This window comes from Canis lupus, chromosome 3 (assembly GCF_048164855.1).
Source record: "Canis lupus baileyi chromosome 3, mCanLup2.hap1, whole genome shotgun sequence".
NCBI lineage: Eukaryota > Metazoa > Chordata > Mammalia > Carnivora > Canidae > Canis > Canis lupus.
The window spans coordinates 89,104,848-89,121,257 of record NC_132840.1 but is presented as its reverse complement, the minus strand read 5'-3'; the positions used below and the strand labels follow the sequence as shown (position 1 = coordinate 89,121,257).

The window sequence follows — 16,410 nt, the reverse complement described above, 5'->3', positions numbered from 1 at the left end:
TGCAGATAAACTCCAATATTGATTTCTTTTATTAAAAGAAATAAACTATGTCCTTAACATATTAATTTGGTTTGGTGTGGTTTTTGTTTTGTTTTGTTTTGGTTTGGTTTTGGTTTTGGTTTTATCTTCTTTTTCTATAATTCATGAGCTACAGATACACCTAGAAAGGAGTTCCCTCTAATCTTGTGACAACTTCCTGACTTTTTCCATAGTGATACATTTGTCAAATTTCACATAATCTATTTAGAATTTGTGAAACTGTAATAAATAAAAGCCACAAATAGCTGTTAGTTTTCTTTTTATTTATTTACTTTTTAAATAAATTTATTTTTTATTGGTGTTCATTTTACCAACATACATTGTTTTCTTTTTTTATTGGAATTTGATTTGCCAACATATAGCATAACACCCAGTGATCATCCCACCAAGTGCCCCCCTTAGTGCCCATCACTCAGTCACCCCCTCCCCCCGCCCACCTCCCCTTCCATCAACCCTTCTTCATTTCCCAGAGTTAGGAGTCTCTCATGTTCTGTCTCCCTTTCTGATATTTCCCTACTCATTGTTCTCCTTTCCCCTTTATTCCCTTTCACTATTTTTTATTTTTTATATTCCCCAAATTAATGAGACCATATAATGTTTGTCCTTCTCTGACTGACTTACTTCACTCAGCACAATACCCTCCAGTTCCATCCATGTCGAAGCAAATGGTGGGTATTTGTCGTATCTTTTTTTTAAAATAAATTTATTTTTTATTGGTGTTCAATTTGCCAACATACAGAATAACACCCAGTGCTCATCCTGTCAAGTGCCCACCTCAGTGCCTGCCACCCACTCACCCCCACCCCCGCCCACCTCCCCTTCCACCACCCCTAGTTCTTTTCCCAGAGTTAGGAGTCTTTCATGTTCTGTCTCCCTTTCTGATATCTCCCACTATTTTTTTCTCCTTTCCCTTTTATTCCCTTTCACTATGTTTTATATTCCTCAAATTAATGAGACCATATAATGTTTGTCCTCCTCTGATTGACTTATTTCACTCAGCATAATACCCTCCAGTTGCATCCACGTCGAAACAAATGGTGGGTATTTGTCATTTCTGATGGCTGAGGATATTCCATTGTATACATAAACCACATTTTCTTTATGCATTCATCTTTCGATGGACACCGAGGCTCCTTCCACAGTTTGGCTATTGTGGACATTGCTGCTATAAACATCAGGGTGCAGGTGTCCCGGCGTTTCATTGCATCTGTATCTTTGGAGTAAATCCCCAGCAGTGCAATTGCTGGGTCATAGGTCAGATCTATTTTTTACTCTTTGAGGAACCTCCACACAGTTTTTCAGAGCGGCTGCGCCAGTTCACATTCTCACCAACAGTGTAAGAGGGTTCCTCTTTCTCCGCATCCTCTCCAACATTTGTTGCTTCCTGTCTTGTTATTTTTCCCCATTCTCACTGGTGTGAGGTGGGATCTCATTGTGGTTTTGATTTGTATTTCCCTGATGGCAGGTGATGTGGAGCATTTTCTCATGTGCTTGTTGGCCATGTCTATGTCTTCCTCTGTGAGATTTCTCTTCATGTCTTTTGCCCATTTCATGATTGGGTTGTTTGTTTCTTTGCTGTTGAGTTGAATAAGTTCTTTACAGATCTTGGATACTAGCCCTTTATCTGATAGGTCATTTGCAAGTATCTTCTCCCATTCTGTAGGTTGTCTTTTAGTTTTGTTGACTGTTTCTTTTGCTGTGCAGAAGCTTCTTAACTTGATGAAGTCCCATTAATTCATTTTTGCTTTTAGTTTACAAGAGAATATGAATCAATATGACTGCCATGAATAGATTCTCTGAAAATCTTCATTTTCAATCCCAGCTCCAAACCACTTAGCTATACTGTAATAGTCAAGTTAATTGATCATTCCAGCACTTATTTCCTACTTGGCTATAGGTAGATAAGAGAAATTTTCTATTATGGGGTTATTTTAGCTTTAATGAGATGATATTTGTACTGTGATACACTTAGTGGTAGTCAATACATAGTATAATTTGTCAATATAACTATCACAATATAGAATATAAAAGTAAAGAAACAAACTTGATTTATCACATAAAATAAATTTGATGCTATGAATCAGGATATATTATTTTTAAACAACTGACTTCTGAAAAAAATGATCATAAGAACTTTAAACTTTACATCTGTCCATGATATTAGCCACCAAATTAATTAACTCCATCTTAGTATACCCAGAAATATAAGTAACTAGAATAATGATAATAATAAATCTGCCCCCTGGTAAGGAGATAGTGATGATAACGTAGCTGAAAGTGGTAGACTGATAGATGTCCTCTAAAATAATGAGATCTAATCCCTGGTACCTGCAAATGTTACCCAATTTCCAAAAACAAGTTTGTTGGCTATGATTAAGTTAAAGATTTTGGATACCTAGGTGGCTCAGTGGTTGAGCGTCTGCCTTTGGCTCAGGGCATAATCTCAGGGTTCTGGGATCAAGTCTCACATCGGGCTTCCTGCATGAAGCCTGCTTCTCTCTCTGCCTGTGTCTCTGCCTCTCTCTCTCTCTCTCTCTCTGTCTCTCATGAATAAATAAATAAAATCTTTAAATAAAAAAGTTAAAGATCTTAAAATGAAGAGATTATCTTAGATTATCCATGTAGCATTTAAAAATAACTACAAGTTTCCTTATTAAAAGAGAGAGAGATATTTCACACAGACAGAAGAGAAGTCAATGTAAACAGAGAGGCAGAGATTGGGTAATGAGACCACAAATCAAAGAAAGCCAGCAGCCTCCAGAAGTAGGTCGAGGTAAGGAATGGAGCCTCCCCTAGTGCCTCTGGAGGAGGCCTAGCTCTGCCAGCACTTTGATTTTGGCCCAGTGAAACTGATTTCAGATTTTAGGATTCCAAAATTGTGAAAGAATTAGTTTTCATTTGTTTTGGCCATTTATTTTGTCATAATTTGTTACAGTATCCACAGAAATTTAATATATTGTCCAGTAAAATAAATGGCAATATATACAGTTATAGTAAAAAACAAAACAAAACAAAACAAAAAAAAACAGTAATAAAAATCAAGCCTTGAGAACATAAAGAAGAGCCTTCATTTCCTAATAGATGGCACTCAGATCCTTCAAAGATCTTCCTGGTAAAAGAATTCTAAAAGTTCTGAAACAAATTTTAAAAGAAAATGAAAGGATGAGTGGTTGAACTGGTGGAAAAGTAAGTAAAATCTACAATGTCTACAAAGGTAAAAAGAGTGAACAAATTCTGAAACAGATCATCATAGGTAAGTGGAAGTGTCGGCCCATGTTTTGGATTTTTCTGGACTTTATACAATTAAGTAACAAAGCAGTTCAGTGTTCATACACAGTGGATAATTTGTGTTGCTTGTAGATATATTGAGCCTGAACCAGGAAAAACCATCTCTCTCAAAACTCGAATAAGAAATATAAATCTTCACAAAAGAAAGATAAATGTGGACACTTGCCTCCTTGATTGAAAATGAGTGCAGGGATCCCTGGGTGGCACAGCGGTTTGGCGCCTGCCTTTGGCCCGGGGCGCGATCCTGGAGACCCGGGATCGAATCCCACGTCGGGCTCCCTGCATGGAGCCTGCTTCTCCCTCTGCCTGTGTCTCTGCCTCTCTGTCTCTCTCTGTGTGGCTATCATGAATAAATAAATAAAATCTTAAAAAAAAAAAGAAAATGAGTGCAAGAAAAACAAAACAAAAGCTTTCTCTAGGATTTTTTTTAATTTAAAAAAAAGATGTCAGAAAACCAGAGAGGCTGAATTTCATGATTTCTTACAAACAGAGGGACTCAAAGCCTGGAATTTTAAAAATCAGTGGCTCATTGGTGGACCTGGAGGGCAATAGATAGCTGAACCCCTGTCCTTAAAAAAAGCACAACAATCAGCCCTGCAGAGAAGCAGCAGTTTGAAAAACACCTGGGGTGGGTTGGAGCTAGGATGGCAGAGAAGGAGGGGGACCTGGGCTTTCCTCATCCCTGGAACACAGCTGTATGGATCACTTGAAATACCCAGGAAATGGATCTGAGTATTGGAAGAAGGGTTTCCATGGTTGGAGGGAGACAATGTGGCAGGTGGAGGTGTGTGGAAGTGAGTTAGGAGAGAGAGCTGCCTTGCTGCACAGGGGAGGGAACCCTTTGCATAGGGAAAGTTAAGAGAAAGAGAGGTTGAGAGAGGAGATGTAGGGTTCACAAAAAAAGAAAACCTATTGTACCACAGACTGGGGAGTTGGGGAGCTGAGTGGCACAGGTTTTTTACAGTGATCATAGCTCAAACTCTGACCTTTGGGAAGTGTGATACTTTCCCCAGAATGGAGCTGTAGTGAGTGCTCCTGGTGAGAAGGTGAAGATTTTGGATGGGGAGCAGGCACAAAGTGGTGTAGGGTTCTCAAGGGTCACACTGGGAGAGATTGTTCCCTTTTCTGGATTACATAGGGAAGAGGATATATACTGTCTCCAAGGACAAAAGACACTGTAGGCATCTGTCCCTTTAATCTGCAAGGGACAGAGTCCTGTGCAGAGAGGGGATAACCTGGTTACTGCTATTTGAGGTGCCACAGCATAGAACATGCCCACTTCAAGGACAGAAGACTGGTTTTCTGTGACAAAGAACATAGTCAGAGTGCATGGAGCCTCTAATGCAGAGGAGGAAGCACATCCAAGTGGTGGTGGCTCCTTTATGAATTGGAGCTTTGAATCCCAGCCTCACCAGACATAAATGCAAGATACCTGGCACTGGCTCCCTGATGGCCCTGGCTTCCGTGAGGGCTTCCTGAACAGAGGGGGTGTCACCATTTTACCCAGGCTGAAAACACTGCTGGACATCAGAGGGCGACACAGTGGCCCCCAATAGGGGTGGAAGCCATTGACATCAAATCCTGCACCTTGGTGCTAAGCAACTGTTTTTCTTTACTGGGACAGGTGACTCATAACCAACTCAGCTATCCTTTCCCCCAGAAGAGCACACAGACAGAACTCTACCTGAAACAAGTTTACTGAGAATACAGTGCCCCATAGTATCCCCTTCAGTTCTGGAAGAAATAGCACCTGGTGGCATTTTTTTTTTCATTTGTCTTACTCTTTTTATTCTTTTTCCTTTGGAATTGGGCTTACAGTTTTCTGTTTGTTTGTTTTTACATTTCCTTTTCTCTCTTCTCTTTTATTATTTTTATTTTTTGACTAAGAAATCTTTTTTTTTCTTTTTCTTTGAAATCAGACTATAGTTTTTTTATTGTTTTTGTGTTGTGTTGGTTCCCTTTCCTTTCTTTTTGGAGTAGGCTTCTCCCACCCACTTCCTTTTTTTCTTTTTATTTCTTTCCTTTTATTCCAGGCATTTGTTAACAAACAAATCAAACCACACCTCAATAAAGGCCCCAAAACTCCACACTGCCACGAAGGAGGAACTCTACAGAGGATGGATGTGTGGGAAAGAGCTGTCAAAACCCAACAGCAGAATTCACACAGCATACACCAAAAACACTTTCTTATGTTCCAGGCCCTGGACACTGTATGACTTTTTAAAAATTTACTACTACTCCGAGGTGCAAGAAACAGAACAACCCTTAATAACATACAAAAGATAAAAACTTAGCCAAGTTGACACAATGGAGGAATTTGCCCCAAAAGAAAGGTCAGGAAGACATTATAGAGGTGGGGAAAGATGGCAGAAGAGTAGGGTCCCCAAGTCACCTGTCCCCACCAAATTACCTAGATAACCTTCAAATCATCCTGAGAACCTACGAATTCAGCCTGAGATTTAAAGAGAGAACAGCTGGAATGCTACAGTGAGAAGAGTTCACGCTTCTATCAAGGTAGGAAGACAGGAAAAAAGAAATAAAGAAACAAAAGGCATCCAAAGGGGAGGGGCCCTGCGAGGAGCCAGGCTAAGGCCTCAGCCAGTGCACCTAGTACAGGAAAGCCCCGGCCCGGAGAAGCAGGAGCTTCAACAATCCTCTTGGATGGAAAGGTGCTCGCAGGGAGTTGGAGCAGGATGCCAGGAGGGTGGGGATGCCCTCAGGCTCCCTGGGACAGTAACAGACACCTGCGCCCCGGGGAGAGTGCGCCGAGCTCCCTGAAGGGCTGCAGCGCCTGCACGGCTGGACCCGGGGGCAGCTCGGGGGCAGCTCGGGCAGAGGCTCTGGGCAGAGGGAGCTGTGCAGCTGGGACCGCGATTCCAACAGCACAGGTCCGGGAGCACAGGGCACTGGGGACACAGCCCAAGATCCAGCGAACCCCTCCAGGACAGGCAGAGGCCGGGAGGGCACAGGACAGCAAGGATGCTTCTGCCCCGAGCTGAACAGATCAGCGGCCCGCCCCCGGAGCACCTAGGCCCCTGTGGACTGAGAGCTCCATAGTTCCTGCAGGAGGTGACTCCAGGGCAGGAGAGCTGGTCGCTGCTACTGTTGTTTTACCTCCTGGGGCCTCACAGGATAAACAACTCCCACTGAGCTTCACAGTGGCCTCACGGGATAAACAGGTTAAACAACTTTCACTGAGACCTGCACAAGGCAGGAGGCTAACCAGCTCCCCAAAGTGCTAACACCTAAGAATCAGCAGAGCAGGCTCCTCCCCCAGAAGATCAGCTAGAAGGTCAAGGGAAAAGCAAGTTATTGACCAAGCGGCACTAGAAAGTTCAAGGGGAAGTCGAGGGATTTACAGTATACAAAATCAGAGGTCACTCCCCCTTGTTTTTTGTTTTCTGTTTGCTTCCCCCTTTTTCTTTCCTTCTCTTTTTTCTTTTTCTTTTCTTCTTTCTCTTCTTTTTCTGCTTTTCCCAATACAACTTGTTTTTCACCACTCTGCACTGAGCAAAATGACTAGAAGGAAAACTTCACCTCAAAAGAAAGAACCAGAAACAGTCATCACTCCCACAGAGTAACAAAATTTGGATTACAATTCAATGTCAGAAAGCCAATTCAGAAGCACTATTATAAAGTTACTGCTGGCTCTAGAAGAAAGCATAAAGGACTCAAGAGACTTCATGACTGCAGAATTTAGATCTAATCAGGCAGAAATTAAAAATCAATTGAATGAGATGCAATCCAAACTAGAAGTGCTAACCGCGAGGGTTAACGAGGTGGAAGAACGAGTGAGTGACGTAGAAGACAAGTTGATGGCAAAGAGGGAAACAGAGGAAAAGAGAGACAATTAAAAAATCATGAGGATAGATTAAGGGAAATAAATGACAGCCTGAGGAAGAAAAATCTACGTTTAATTGGGGTTCCTGAGGGCGCCGAAAGAGACAGAGGGCCAGAATATGTATTTGAACAAATCATAGCTGAAAACTTTCCTAACATGGGAAGGGAAACAGGCATTCATATCCAGGAAATAGAGAGATTCCCCCTCCCCTAAAATCAATAAAAACCGCTCAAATCCTCTGCATTTAATAGGTAAGCTTGCAAATTCCAAAGATAAAGAGGTCATTAAAGCAGCAAGAGACAAGAAATCTCTAAATTTTATAGGGAGAAATATTAGATTAACAGCAGACCTCTCCACAGAGACCTGGCAGGCCAGAAAGGGCTGGCAGGATATATTCAGGGTCCTAAATGAGAAGAACATGCAGCCAAGAATACTTTATCCAGCAAGGCTTTCATTCAGAATAGAAGGAGAGATAAAGAGCTTCCAAGATAGGCAGGAACTGAAAGAATATGTGACCTCCAAACCAGCTCTGCAAGAAATTTTAAGGGGGACTCTTAAAATTCCCCTTTAAGAAGAAGTCCAGTGGAACAATCCACATAAACAGGGACTGAATTGGTATCACGATGACCCTAAACTCATATCTTTCAATAGTAACTCTGAATGTGAATGGGCTTAATGACCCCATCAAAAGGCGCAGGGTGTCAGACTGGATAAGAAAGCAGGACCCATCTATTTGCTGTCTACAAGAGACTCATTTTAGAGAGGACACCTACAGCCTGAAAAAAAAAAAAAAAAGGTTGGAGAACCATTTACCATTCAAATGGTCCTCCAAAGAAAGCAGGGGTAGCCATCCTAATATCAGATAAACTAAAATTTACCCGATGACTGTAGTGAGAGATGAAGAGGGACACTATCTCATACTTAAAGGATCAATCCAACAAGAGGACTTAACAATCATCAATATATATGCCCAGAATGTGGGAGCTGCCAAATATATCAATTAATAACCAAAATTAAGACATACTTAGATAATAATATACTTATACTTGGTGACTTCAATCTAGCGCTTTCTACACTTGATAGGTCTTCTAAACCAACATCTCCAAAGAAAAGAGAGCTTTAAATGATACACTGGACCAGATGGATTTCACAGATATCTATGGAACTTTACATCCAAACTCAACTGAATACACATTCTTCTCAAGTGCATATGGAACAGCCTCCAGAATAGACCACATACTGGGTCACAAATCGGGTCTGAACCGATACCAAAATATTGGGACCGTCCCCTGTGTATTCTCAGACCATAATGCCTTGAAATTAGAACTAAATCACAACAAGAAGTTTGGAAGGACTTCAAACACATGGAGGTTAAGGACCATCCTGCTAAAAGATGAAAGGGTCAACCAGGAAATTAAGGAAGAATTAAAAAGTTTCATGAAAACTAATGAGAATGAAGATACAACCATTCAAAATCTTTGTGATACAGTCCTGAGGGGGAAATACATCGCAATACAAACATCCATCCAAAAATTGGAAAGAACTCAAATACAAAAGCTAACCTTACACCTAAAGGAGCTAGAGAAAAAAACAGCAAATAGATCCTACGCCCAGCAGAATCAGAGAGTTAATAAGATTTGAGCAGAATTCAATGAAATAGAGAGCAGAACTGTGGAACAGATCAACAAAACCAGGGAGTTGGTTCTTTGATAGAATTAATAAGATTAAAAAAAAAAGATAAACCATTAGCCAGCCTTATTAAAAAGAAGAGAGAGAAGACTCAAATAATAAAATCATGAATGAGAAAGGAGAGATCACTACCAACACCAAGGAAATACAAACGATTTTAAAAACATATTATGAACCAATAAATTAGGCAATCTAGAAGAAATGGACGCATTCCTGGAAAGCCACAAACTACCAAAACTGGAACAGGAAGACATAGAAAACCTTAACAGGCCAATAACCAGGGAGGAAATTGAAGCAGTCATCCAAAACCTCCCAAGACTTAAAACTCCAGGGCCAGATGGCTTCCCATGGGAATTCTATCAAACATTTAAAGAAGAAACCATACCTCTTCTACTAAAGCTGTTTGGAAAGATAGAAAGAGATGGAGTCCTTCCAAATTCGTTCTATGAGGCCAGCATCACCTTAATTCCAAAACCAAAGACCCCACCAAAAAGGAGAATATAGACCAATATCCCTGATAAACATGGATGCAAAAATTCTCAACAAGATACTAGCCAATAGAATCCAACAATACCTTAAGAAGATTGTTCACCATGATCAAGTAGGATTTATCCACAGGATGCAAGGCTGGTTCAACACTCATAAAGCAATTAATGTGATTGATAATATCAAGAAGAGAAAAAAACAAGAAAATATGATCCTCTCATTAGATGCAGAGAAAGCATTTGACAAAATACAGCATGCATTTCTGATCAAAACTCTGCAGAGTGTAAGAATAGACAGAACTTTCCTCAACATGTTAAAAGCGATCTATGAAAAGCCCACAGCCAATATTATCAATGGGGAAGCACCGGGAGCCTTTCCCCTAAGATCAGGAACAAGACAGGGATGTCCAATCTCACCACTGCTACTCAATATAGTACTAGAAGTCCCAGCCTCAGCAATCAGACAACAAAAAGACATAAAAGGCATTCAAATGGGCAAAGAAGTCAAACTCTCCCTCTTCACGAGCCTCGGGCCCTGTGCTGTGTATATGGTGGTCACTCACCTGTGGAGCTGCTGGCCCAGGACCCTTTGGGCTGTGCTGAACACCTGGTAGACACAGAAAACGACTGCATATTCTGAGAGGCTCCTCTCTTGGAAGGATCGCAGCAGGACTGTACAAAAGTATCCATTCTGCCTTCCCGGAGCGTCCGCCTGATCCAGGCCTCACCCGGGGTCAGGGTGGATGATTCCTTTCCACACCAGAGACACAAGGAGGGGCACTGTAGTCAGCTTCCAAACCACGGGCCACTGGGAAGAACAGGGACTGGCGCTCAGCCCAGAGACACGCATCACCTCGGGAAGTTTTGCAGGACAAAGGACTTCAGGGCCCACACAGAAAAAGGTTCTAGGCTTCAAAATACCATTGGTTGGTTGGGACGCAGGGCAGAGCATTGGCAACTTCAACACATTCCAGTAGCTGAGCAACACCCGCATTTCTCTCAACTCATATCTTTTAGGAAGACCAGTATTCCATGGAGTCACCCGTAATCATCCAACTGCAGATAGAAGACAGAGGGTTAACACCTCAAATCCTGCCAAGATCCCACATATTGGGCCAGAGAAGAGACCAAAGCATGGCCTGCATGGCATTTCCCCTAAGCTGATGTACCTTGGTCTGTTCCTGACCTAGGGAGGAAGGATCAGGGGAGAGCACCTTCTTCGGCAGGCCCCAGGGGAGCCAGTTGTTTCTAGTCTGGGCTCTTGGCTTGCCCTGATCATCTGTGGGTCCCGACTTTCACCATGAATGGGACTTGTTCTCAGCCCAGACCGGCCATGCTTGTAGTCGGTGGCCTGATGCACCTATGCTTCTCGGGGGGAGATGGAGTAATTGAACCCTTGGAGAAACTCATCCAAGATTTCCTGTGTAGATCTCTACACAAAAGACAGAGCCAGCTACTTGGGTGAGGAGGCATCAGAGGGCTTCCACCCAAACTGGGCTTCCAGGTAATGGCAGATCAAGCAACTTAAACAGTCTGTGGGGACACACAAGGTGCTCCATGCAGCACAGGAGACATGGCAAGAGAATGGCATCATGTCAAGTGCCATGGGCCTTGAATGGCTGAAGCACTGTAGCAGACGGCCCCATTGATGGAGTACTAAGAGGACCTCTAAGGACATAGCTCATGACCCGTTGGGCCTACAATGATCTGATGTGTTCTGCCACATGACACCTTAGAGATAAACATAGAAAATGGCTTCATCCCACCCTTCCTTTTGTCTTAAATCACCCTCATTAGTGTGATCTTTTGTGAGGCCTGCAGATGTTGTGCAAAGACAGTGGAGCTGTGTTCTACACAGGATACCTGGGGTGCGTGGGTGAAATAAGGAAAATGGTAGTGAAACGCAAAGACACTCATTGCTCTCAGTGAAAAAAACACACCACCCCCACTCCTCAAAAGCATGAAATCTATTCTGCACCATTCCAACCTAGGGGAACAGTGTCTTATCACCTCAGACACTGTTCAGGTCTCTTTGCGTTTGGGCCTGTGCGGCACTCGTGTGGAAACACTACAGGAGGGCCCCAGGTTTCTCTCCATGTTTGTGTGGAGGCCATCTCTCTGTGGAGAACCCTCTTCCCATTCTCACCTCAGAACAGCACTGCTCCTTGTTTGCCTGGTGCACCCTATCATTGTCTAGGGAGTTAGAAGAGTTGAAGCCACAAAACATCTCCTCCAAGTTCTCCTGGGTGCAGCTCTGCAAATACAGTGCCCTGTATGTACAGGGCCAAGAGACTTTAGGGTACTCCCTCCACAACACAACAAGGGGACAACCCCTTTAGAAATCGTGTTCTTCACTTCACATCACAGGGGCAGCCGAAGGGCCATCTGGCAAGGAGAAGCCGGATGAAAGAGACTCTTGTGCTCATGACTTACATACTTGAAGTTGAGCTTGGCCCTCAACACTCACCTTCTCATCTTGCCTGCTATGACCTGGCGTCTGAACACCAAAGATGTGTCAGGCTTCCAAACCGTGGCAGCTGGTTTCTACCCAGGAAGGGCATGTTCCTCTCCTCTGTCCCCTCTCCACACACACACACACAGTCTCACACTAACACACCCTCTTACACATACACAAACGGACACACACCCAATGAGGGTGAAAGTGGTGCAAGCCTCCTCTGCTGAGATTACAGTGTGGGCTGCTCTCCAGTGGCTTCCCCCAGGTGCCCTGTGGTACCTGTTGAGGTCTCCGGCACATAACCAGAAGCTTTGGCGAAGAGGGCCGAGCTGACGTCCTTAGCGACATGAACATCTCTGTCTAGACTCTCTAAACCCAGAATCACTGAAAGTAGGGCAACAGCAACAGAACATCTTGTTCTCTTGACAGGCTCCAGTTAAGTGAGCTGGAAAGACAGACATTGTTCAACTCAGCTTCCTGGTTACCAGAGTTCTAAATCCGTTCCACGCTTGTCCCCAAGGAAGTGACGTCACTTTTTCAAGATTCCAGCCTTTGGGCCCCTCCCTTCAGTCAGACCCATCCAGAGCCCCTTCTTGGCAGATGACTGCTTACCCCGTGCCATCTCCTTAACTGTACATCGGGAGCCAAAAGTGCCATAGCCACAACTCTCTGAAAATGTAAGGAAGGTCCTACTTTTCTGGAGACGGAGCTGATTTCAGACCTTTCTTTCTGTGCTTGCTTTCCCAGATCTGTGACCTATCTAACCCACCGTGTCTCTCACATAGTCCCCAGATTCCCACCCTGCATGGTGATAGAAGAGGCAGAATCTCCTTCCTAGGGACATCATTAGGGGTCTATGGATGATATTTCTAACGCATGTGAGCTGGTGCCCTGTGTATCTGAGACGCAATTTTAAGGATGGTGCTTTGACATAAAGGGGTGAGATGTGGCATGGGATACCACTTGAATGTGGCCTGCATACCAGCAACGTAATATCACAATGCTCACTTTACCCCCGGCCTCATTTCAGTGGGGGCAGCATGATGGGGTGGGAATGCTAGAAGATGCAGCCATGGTCATCTTCTGTAGTCAAACTGTCCAATTGTGTCCTGTTCTATTTTGAATGAGACCGAGGGGCCTCCTTCTGGGCTCTGGGGGTCGCAGCCTTCACAATGGCTCCCAGTGATAAGGACTTGTGGCATAAATATCCCTGTGTCACCGCGAGGTGTTTCGTGATGGGTTTTGACCAACACGATACATCCAACACAATGGCATGTCACACCTAAGTTCCAAATGGAACTGTGCTTAATGTTAGTGTTAGGCTGGGGTTAGGGTTAGATTTATGGTGTAGCTTTAGGGTTAGTGTTAGGGTTATGGTTATGGTTAGGGTTAGGGTTAGGGTTAGTGTAAGTGTAAGGGTTACTGTTAAGCTTACGGATTAGGGTTATGGTTTAGGGGTAGGGTTAGGGTTAGGGTTCAGTTTTGGGTTCAGGTTCAGGTTTGGGAAAGTTATGGTAGGGTGAGGGATCGTGTTCCATTTTGGGTTAGGATTTGGGTTAGGATTCGGGTTAGAGTTAGGGTTAGGTTTAGGGTTAGGGTTCGGGTTTGGGTTAGGGTTAGCGTTAGGTTTCGGCTTCGGGATAAGCTTTGTTTAGGGTCAGGGCTCGAGTCCAGGTTAAGGACCCCACATGCCGCTCCCTTTGACTCATTGGTCTCTTCAAAAGACACCCCGACATGAAGCTCTCCCATTGGAAATCAAGAGATCTATGTGATCCTGGGATGACAGTCACTCCCCAGCGACAACCCCTGTAGTCTCCCAACCTGCTCTGTGAAGGCATCAAAGTTCTCCTGGCTCCAAAGACCAACCTCAAGTTTACTTGGCATTTCACAAACACTTTTAAGGAAGTTTTTTAAATTCTTGGAGAGAGACAAAGAGAACAAGCAGGGTGAGCTGCAGCGGGAGAGGGCGAAGCAGGCTCCCCACTGAGCAGGGAGCCCAATGGAGGTCTCAAAGCCAGGTCCCTGGGATCATGGCCTGACCTGAAAGCAGGGGCCTCACTGACTGAGCCACCCAGTGCCCTTCCTTGATCTTATCATCCATCTGAGTGGTCGAAATGTGGGTAGACCCATTCATCCCATGTGGCGGCCATGAAGATGTCCCATCTAACCAACTGTGGACATGCGTGCCTACGTTAGGTGGAGTGATCGACTGTCTGACACTCTGATTACACTTGAGACCGAGACAGTGTATCTACTGTATTCTTTCAATGACCTTAGTGCTTAGAAATGTGTGTGCAATCCTAGGCGCTTTATCTCTATTCTTGGAGAAAGGAATCCCAACCAGCACTTTCCCTCTACTGAGTGGACCATGGGCTGCTTTGCCTTCCCCAGTGACCTATGCTCTGGCCACATGAAGGATAAGGAGCAGGGCCAGTTAGATGGAATCCCAGAAGTCTTTTGCAAACAGGAAAACGGCCTGCTTTCCTCGTGCTCTGTGCACCCAGGGTGCCACAGGCCAAAGTTGCATCAGGCCATCAGGAGTGGGGTGGTTTGTGTTGTGGAGGGAGTACCTTAATGTCTCTTGGCCCTGTACATACGGGGCACTGTATTTGCAAAGCTGCTGCCAGGAGATCCCGGAGGAGATGTTCTGTGGCTTCAACTCTTCTAACTACCTAGACAGTGATCAAGTGCACCAGGCAAACAAAGAGCAGTGCTGTTCTGAGGTGAGAATGGGAAGAGGGTTCTCCACAGAGAGATGGCCTCCACACAAATATGGAGAGAAACCTGGAGCCCTCCTGTAGTGTTTCCACACGAGTGCCGCACAGGCCCAAACGCAGAGAGACCTGAACCTCCACTCCCAACCTCCGGCTACGTCTGAGGTGATGACACTGTTCCCCTAGGTTGGAATGGTGCAGGATTTCATGCTTTTGAGGAGTGGGGGTGGTGTGTTTTTTTCACTGACAGCAATGAGTGTCTTTGCGTTTCACTACCATTTTCCTTATTTCACCCACACGCCCCAGGTATCCTGTGTAGAACGCAGCTCCACTGTCGTTGTACAATGTCTTCAGGCCTCACAAAGGATCACACTAAAGAGGGGGATTTAAGACAAAAGGAAGGGTGGGATGAAGCCATTTTCTATGTTTATCTCTAAGGTGTCATGTGCCAGAACACATCAGATCTTTGTAGGCCCAACGGGTCATGAGCTATGTCCTTAGAGGTCCTCATAGTACTCCATCAATGGGGCCGTCTGCTACAGTGCTTCAGCCATTCAAGGCCCATGGCACTTGACATGATGCCATTCTCTTGCCATGTCTCCTGTGCTGCAAGGAGCACCTAGTGTGTCCCCACAGACTGTTTAAGTTGCTTGATCTGCCATTACCTGGAAGCCCAGTTTGGGTGGAAGCCCTCTGATGCCTCCTCACCCAAGTAGCTGGCTCTGTCTTTTGTGTAGAGATCCACACAGGAAATCTTGGATGAGTTTCTCCAAGGGTTCAATTACTCCATCTCCCCCCGAGAAGCATAGGTGCATCAGGCCACCGACTACAAGCATGGCCGGTCTGGGCTGAGAACAAGTCCCATTCATGGTGAAAGTCGGGACCCACAGATGATCAGGGCAAGCCAAGAGCCCAGACTAGAAACAACTGGCTCCCCTGGGGCCTGCCGAAGAAGGTGCTCTCCCCTGATCCTTCCTCCCTAGGTCAGGAACAGACCAAGGTACATCAGCTTAGGGGAAATGCCATGCAGGCCATGCTTTGGTCTCTTCTCTGGCCCAATATGTGGGATCTTGGCAGGATTTGAGGTGTTAACCCTCTGTCTTCTATCTGCAGTTGGATGATTACGGGTGACTCCATGGAATACTGGTCTTCCTAAAAGATATGAGTTGAGAGAAATGCGGGTGTTGCTCAGCTACTGGAATGTGTTGAAGTTGCCAATGCTCTGCCCTGCGTCCCAACCAACCAATGGTATTTTGAAGCCTAGAACCTTTTTCTGTGTGGGCCCTGAAGTCCTTTGTCCTGCAAAACTTCCCGAGGTGATGCGTGTCTCTGGGCTGAGCGCCAGTCCCTGTTCTTCCCAGTGGCCCGTGGTTTGGAAGCTGACTACAGTGCCCCTCCTTGTGTCTCTGGTGTGGAAAGGAATCATCCACCCTGACCCCGGGTGAGGCCTGGACCATGCGGACGCTCCGGGAAGGCAGAATGGATTCATTTGTACAGTCCTGCTGCGATCCTTCCAGGAGAGGAGCCTCTCAGAAAACGCAGTCGTTTTCCGTGTCTACCAGGTGTTCAGCACAGCCCAAAGGGTCCTGGGCCAGCAGCTCCACAGGAGAGTGACCACCATATCCACAGCACAGGGCCCGAGGCTCGCCTCTACTGCCTGCATGTTTCGGGAATGTCACTGCACCTCCCTGAGCTTCCTTTTCCTCCTCTGAGAAGGGCTGTGGAAGAGGATAACCTCATGGGGCTACTGTGGGCAATCCCGGCAGAAAACATGGCCTAGACTTCTCTGCTCCCTGGCCCTGTCGCAAGGGCTGCTGGGCATCTTCCTGTGGAGCAGCTGTCTCTCCCCTGTCGGCGTGGACGCGGCCCCGCGGCCTCCCGAGCCTCCCCGCGCAC

The 16,410-nt window shown here is 45.2% G+C and overlaps 2 long non-coding RNA genes across 3 annotated transcripts; one reads left to right on the top strand and one right to left on the bottom strand.

Moving 5' to 3' along the window:
* Positions 1-875: 875 nt before the first annotated feature.
* On the bottom strand, positions 876-12,269 carry LOC140625740 (uncharacterized). The gene is made up of 4 exons (XR_012025069.1): positions 12,080-12,269; positions 11,489-11,612; positions 9,906-10,398; positions 876-3,667 (listed from the first exon to the last, which is right to left on the bottom strand). It is a non-coding gene; the product is annotated as an uncharacterized lncRNA (long non-coding RNA).
* An 86-nt stretch (positions 12,270-12,355) lies between these two features.
* On the top strand, positions 12,356-16,410 carry LOC140631289 (uncharacterized). 2 transcript variants are annotated; one of them, XR_012028936.1, is made up of 4 exons: positions 12,356-12,477; positions 13,525-14,523; positions 15,628-15,762; positions 15,876-16,410. It is a non-coding gene; the product is annotated as an uncharacterized lncRNA (long non-coding RNA). The 2 variants fall into 2 exon arrangements; XR_012028935.1 differs by having other exon boundaries at positions 15,628-16,410.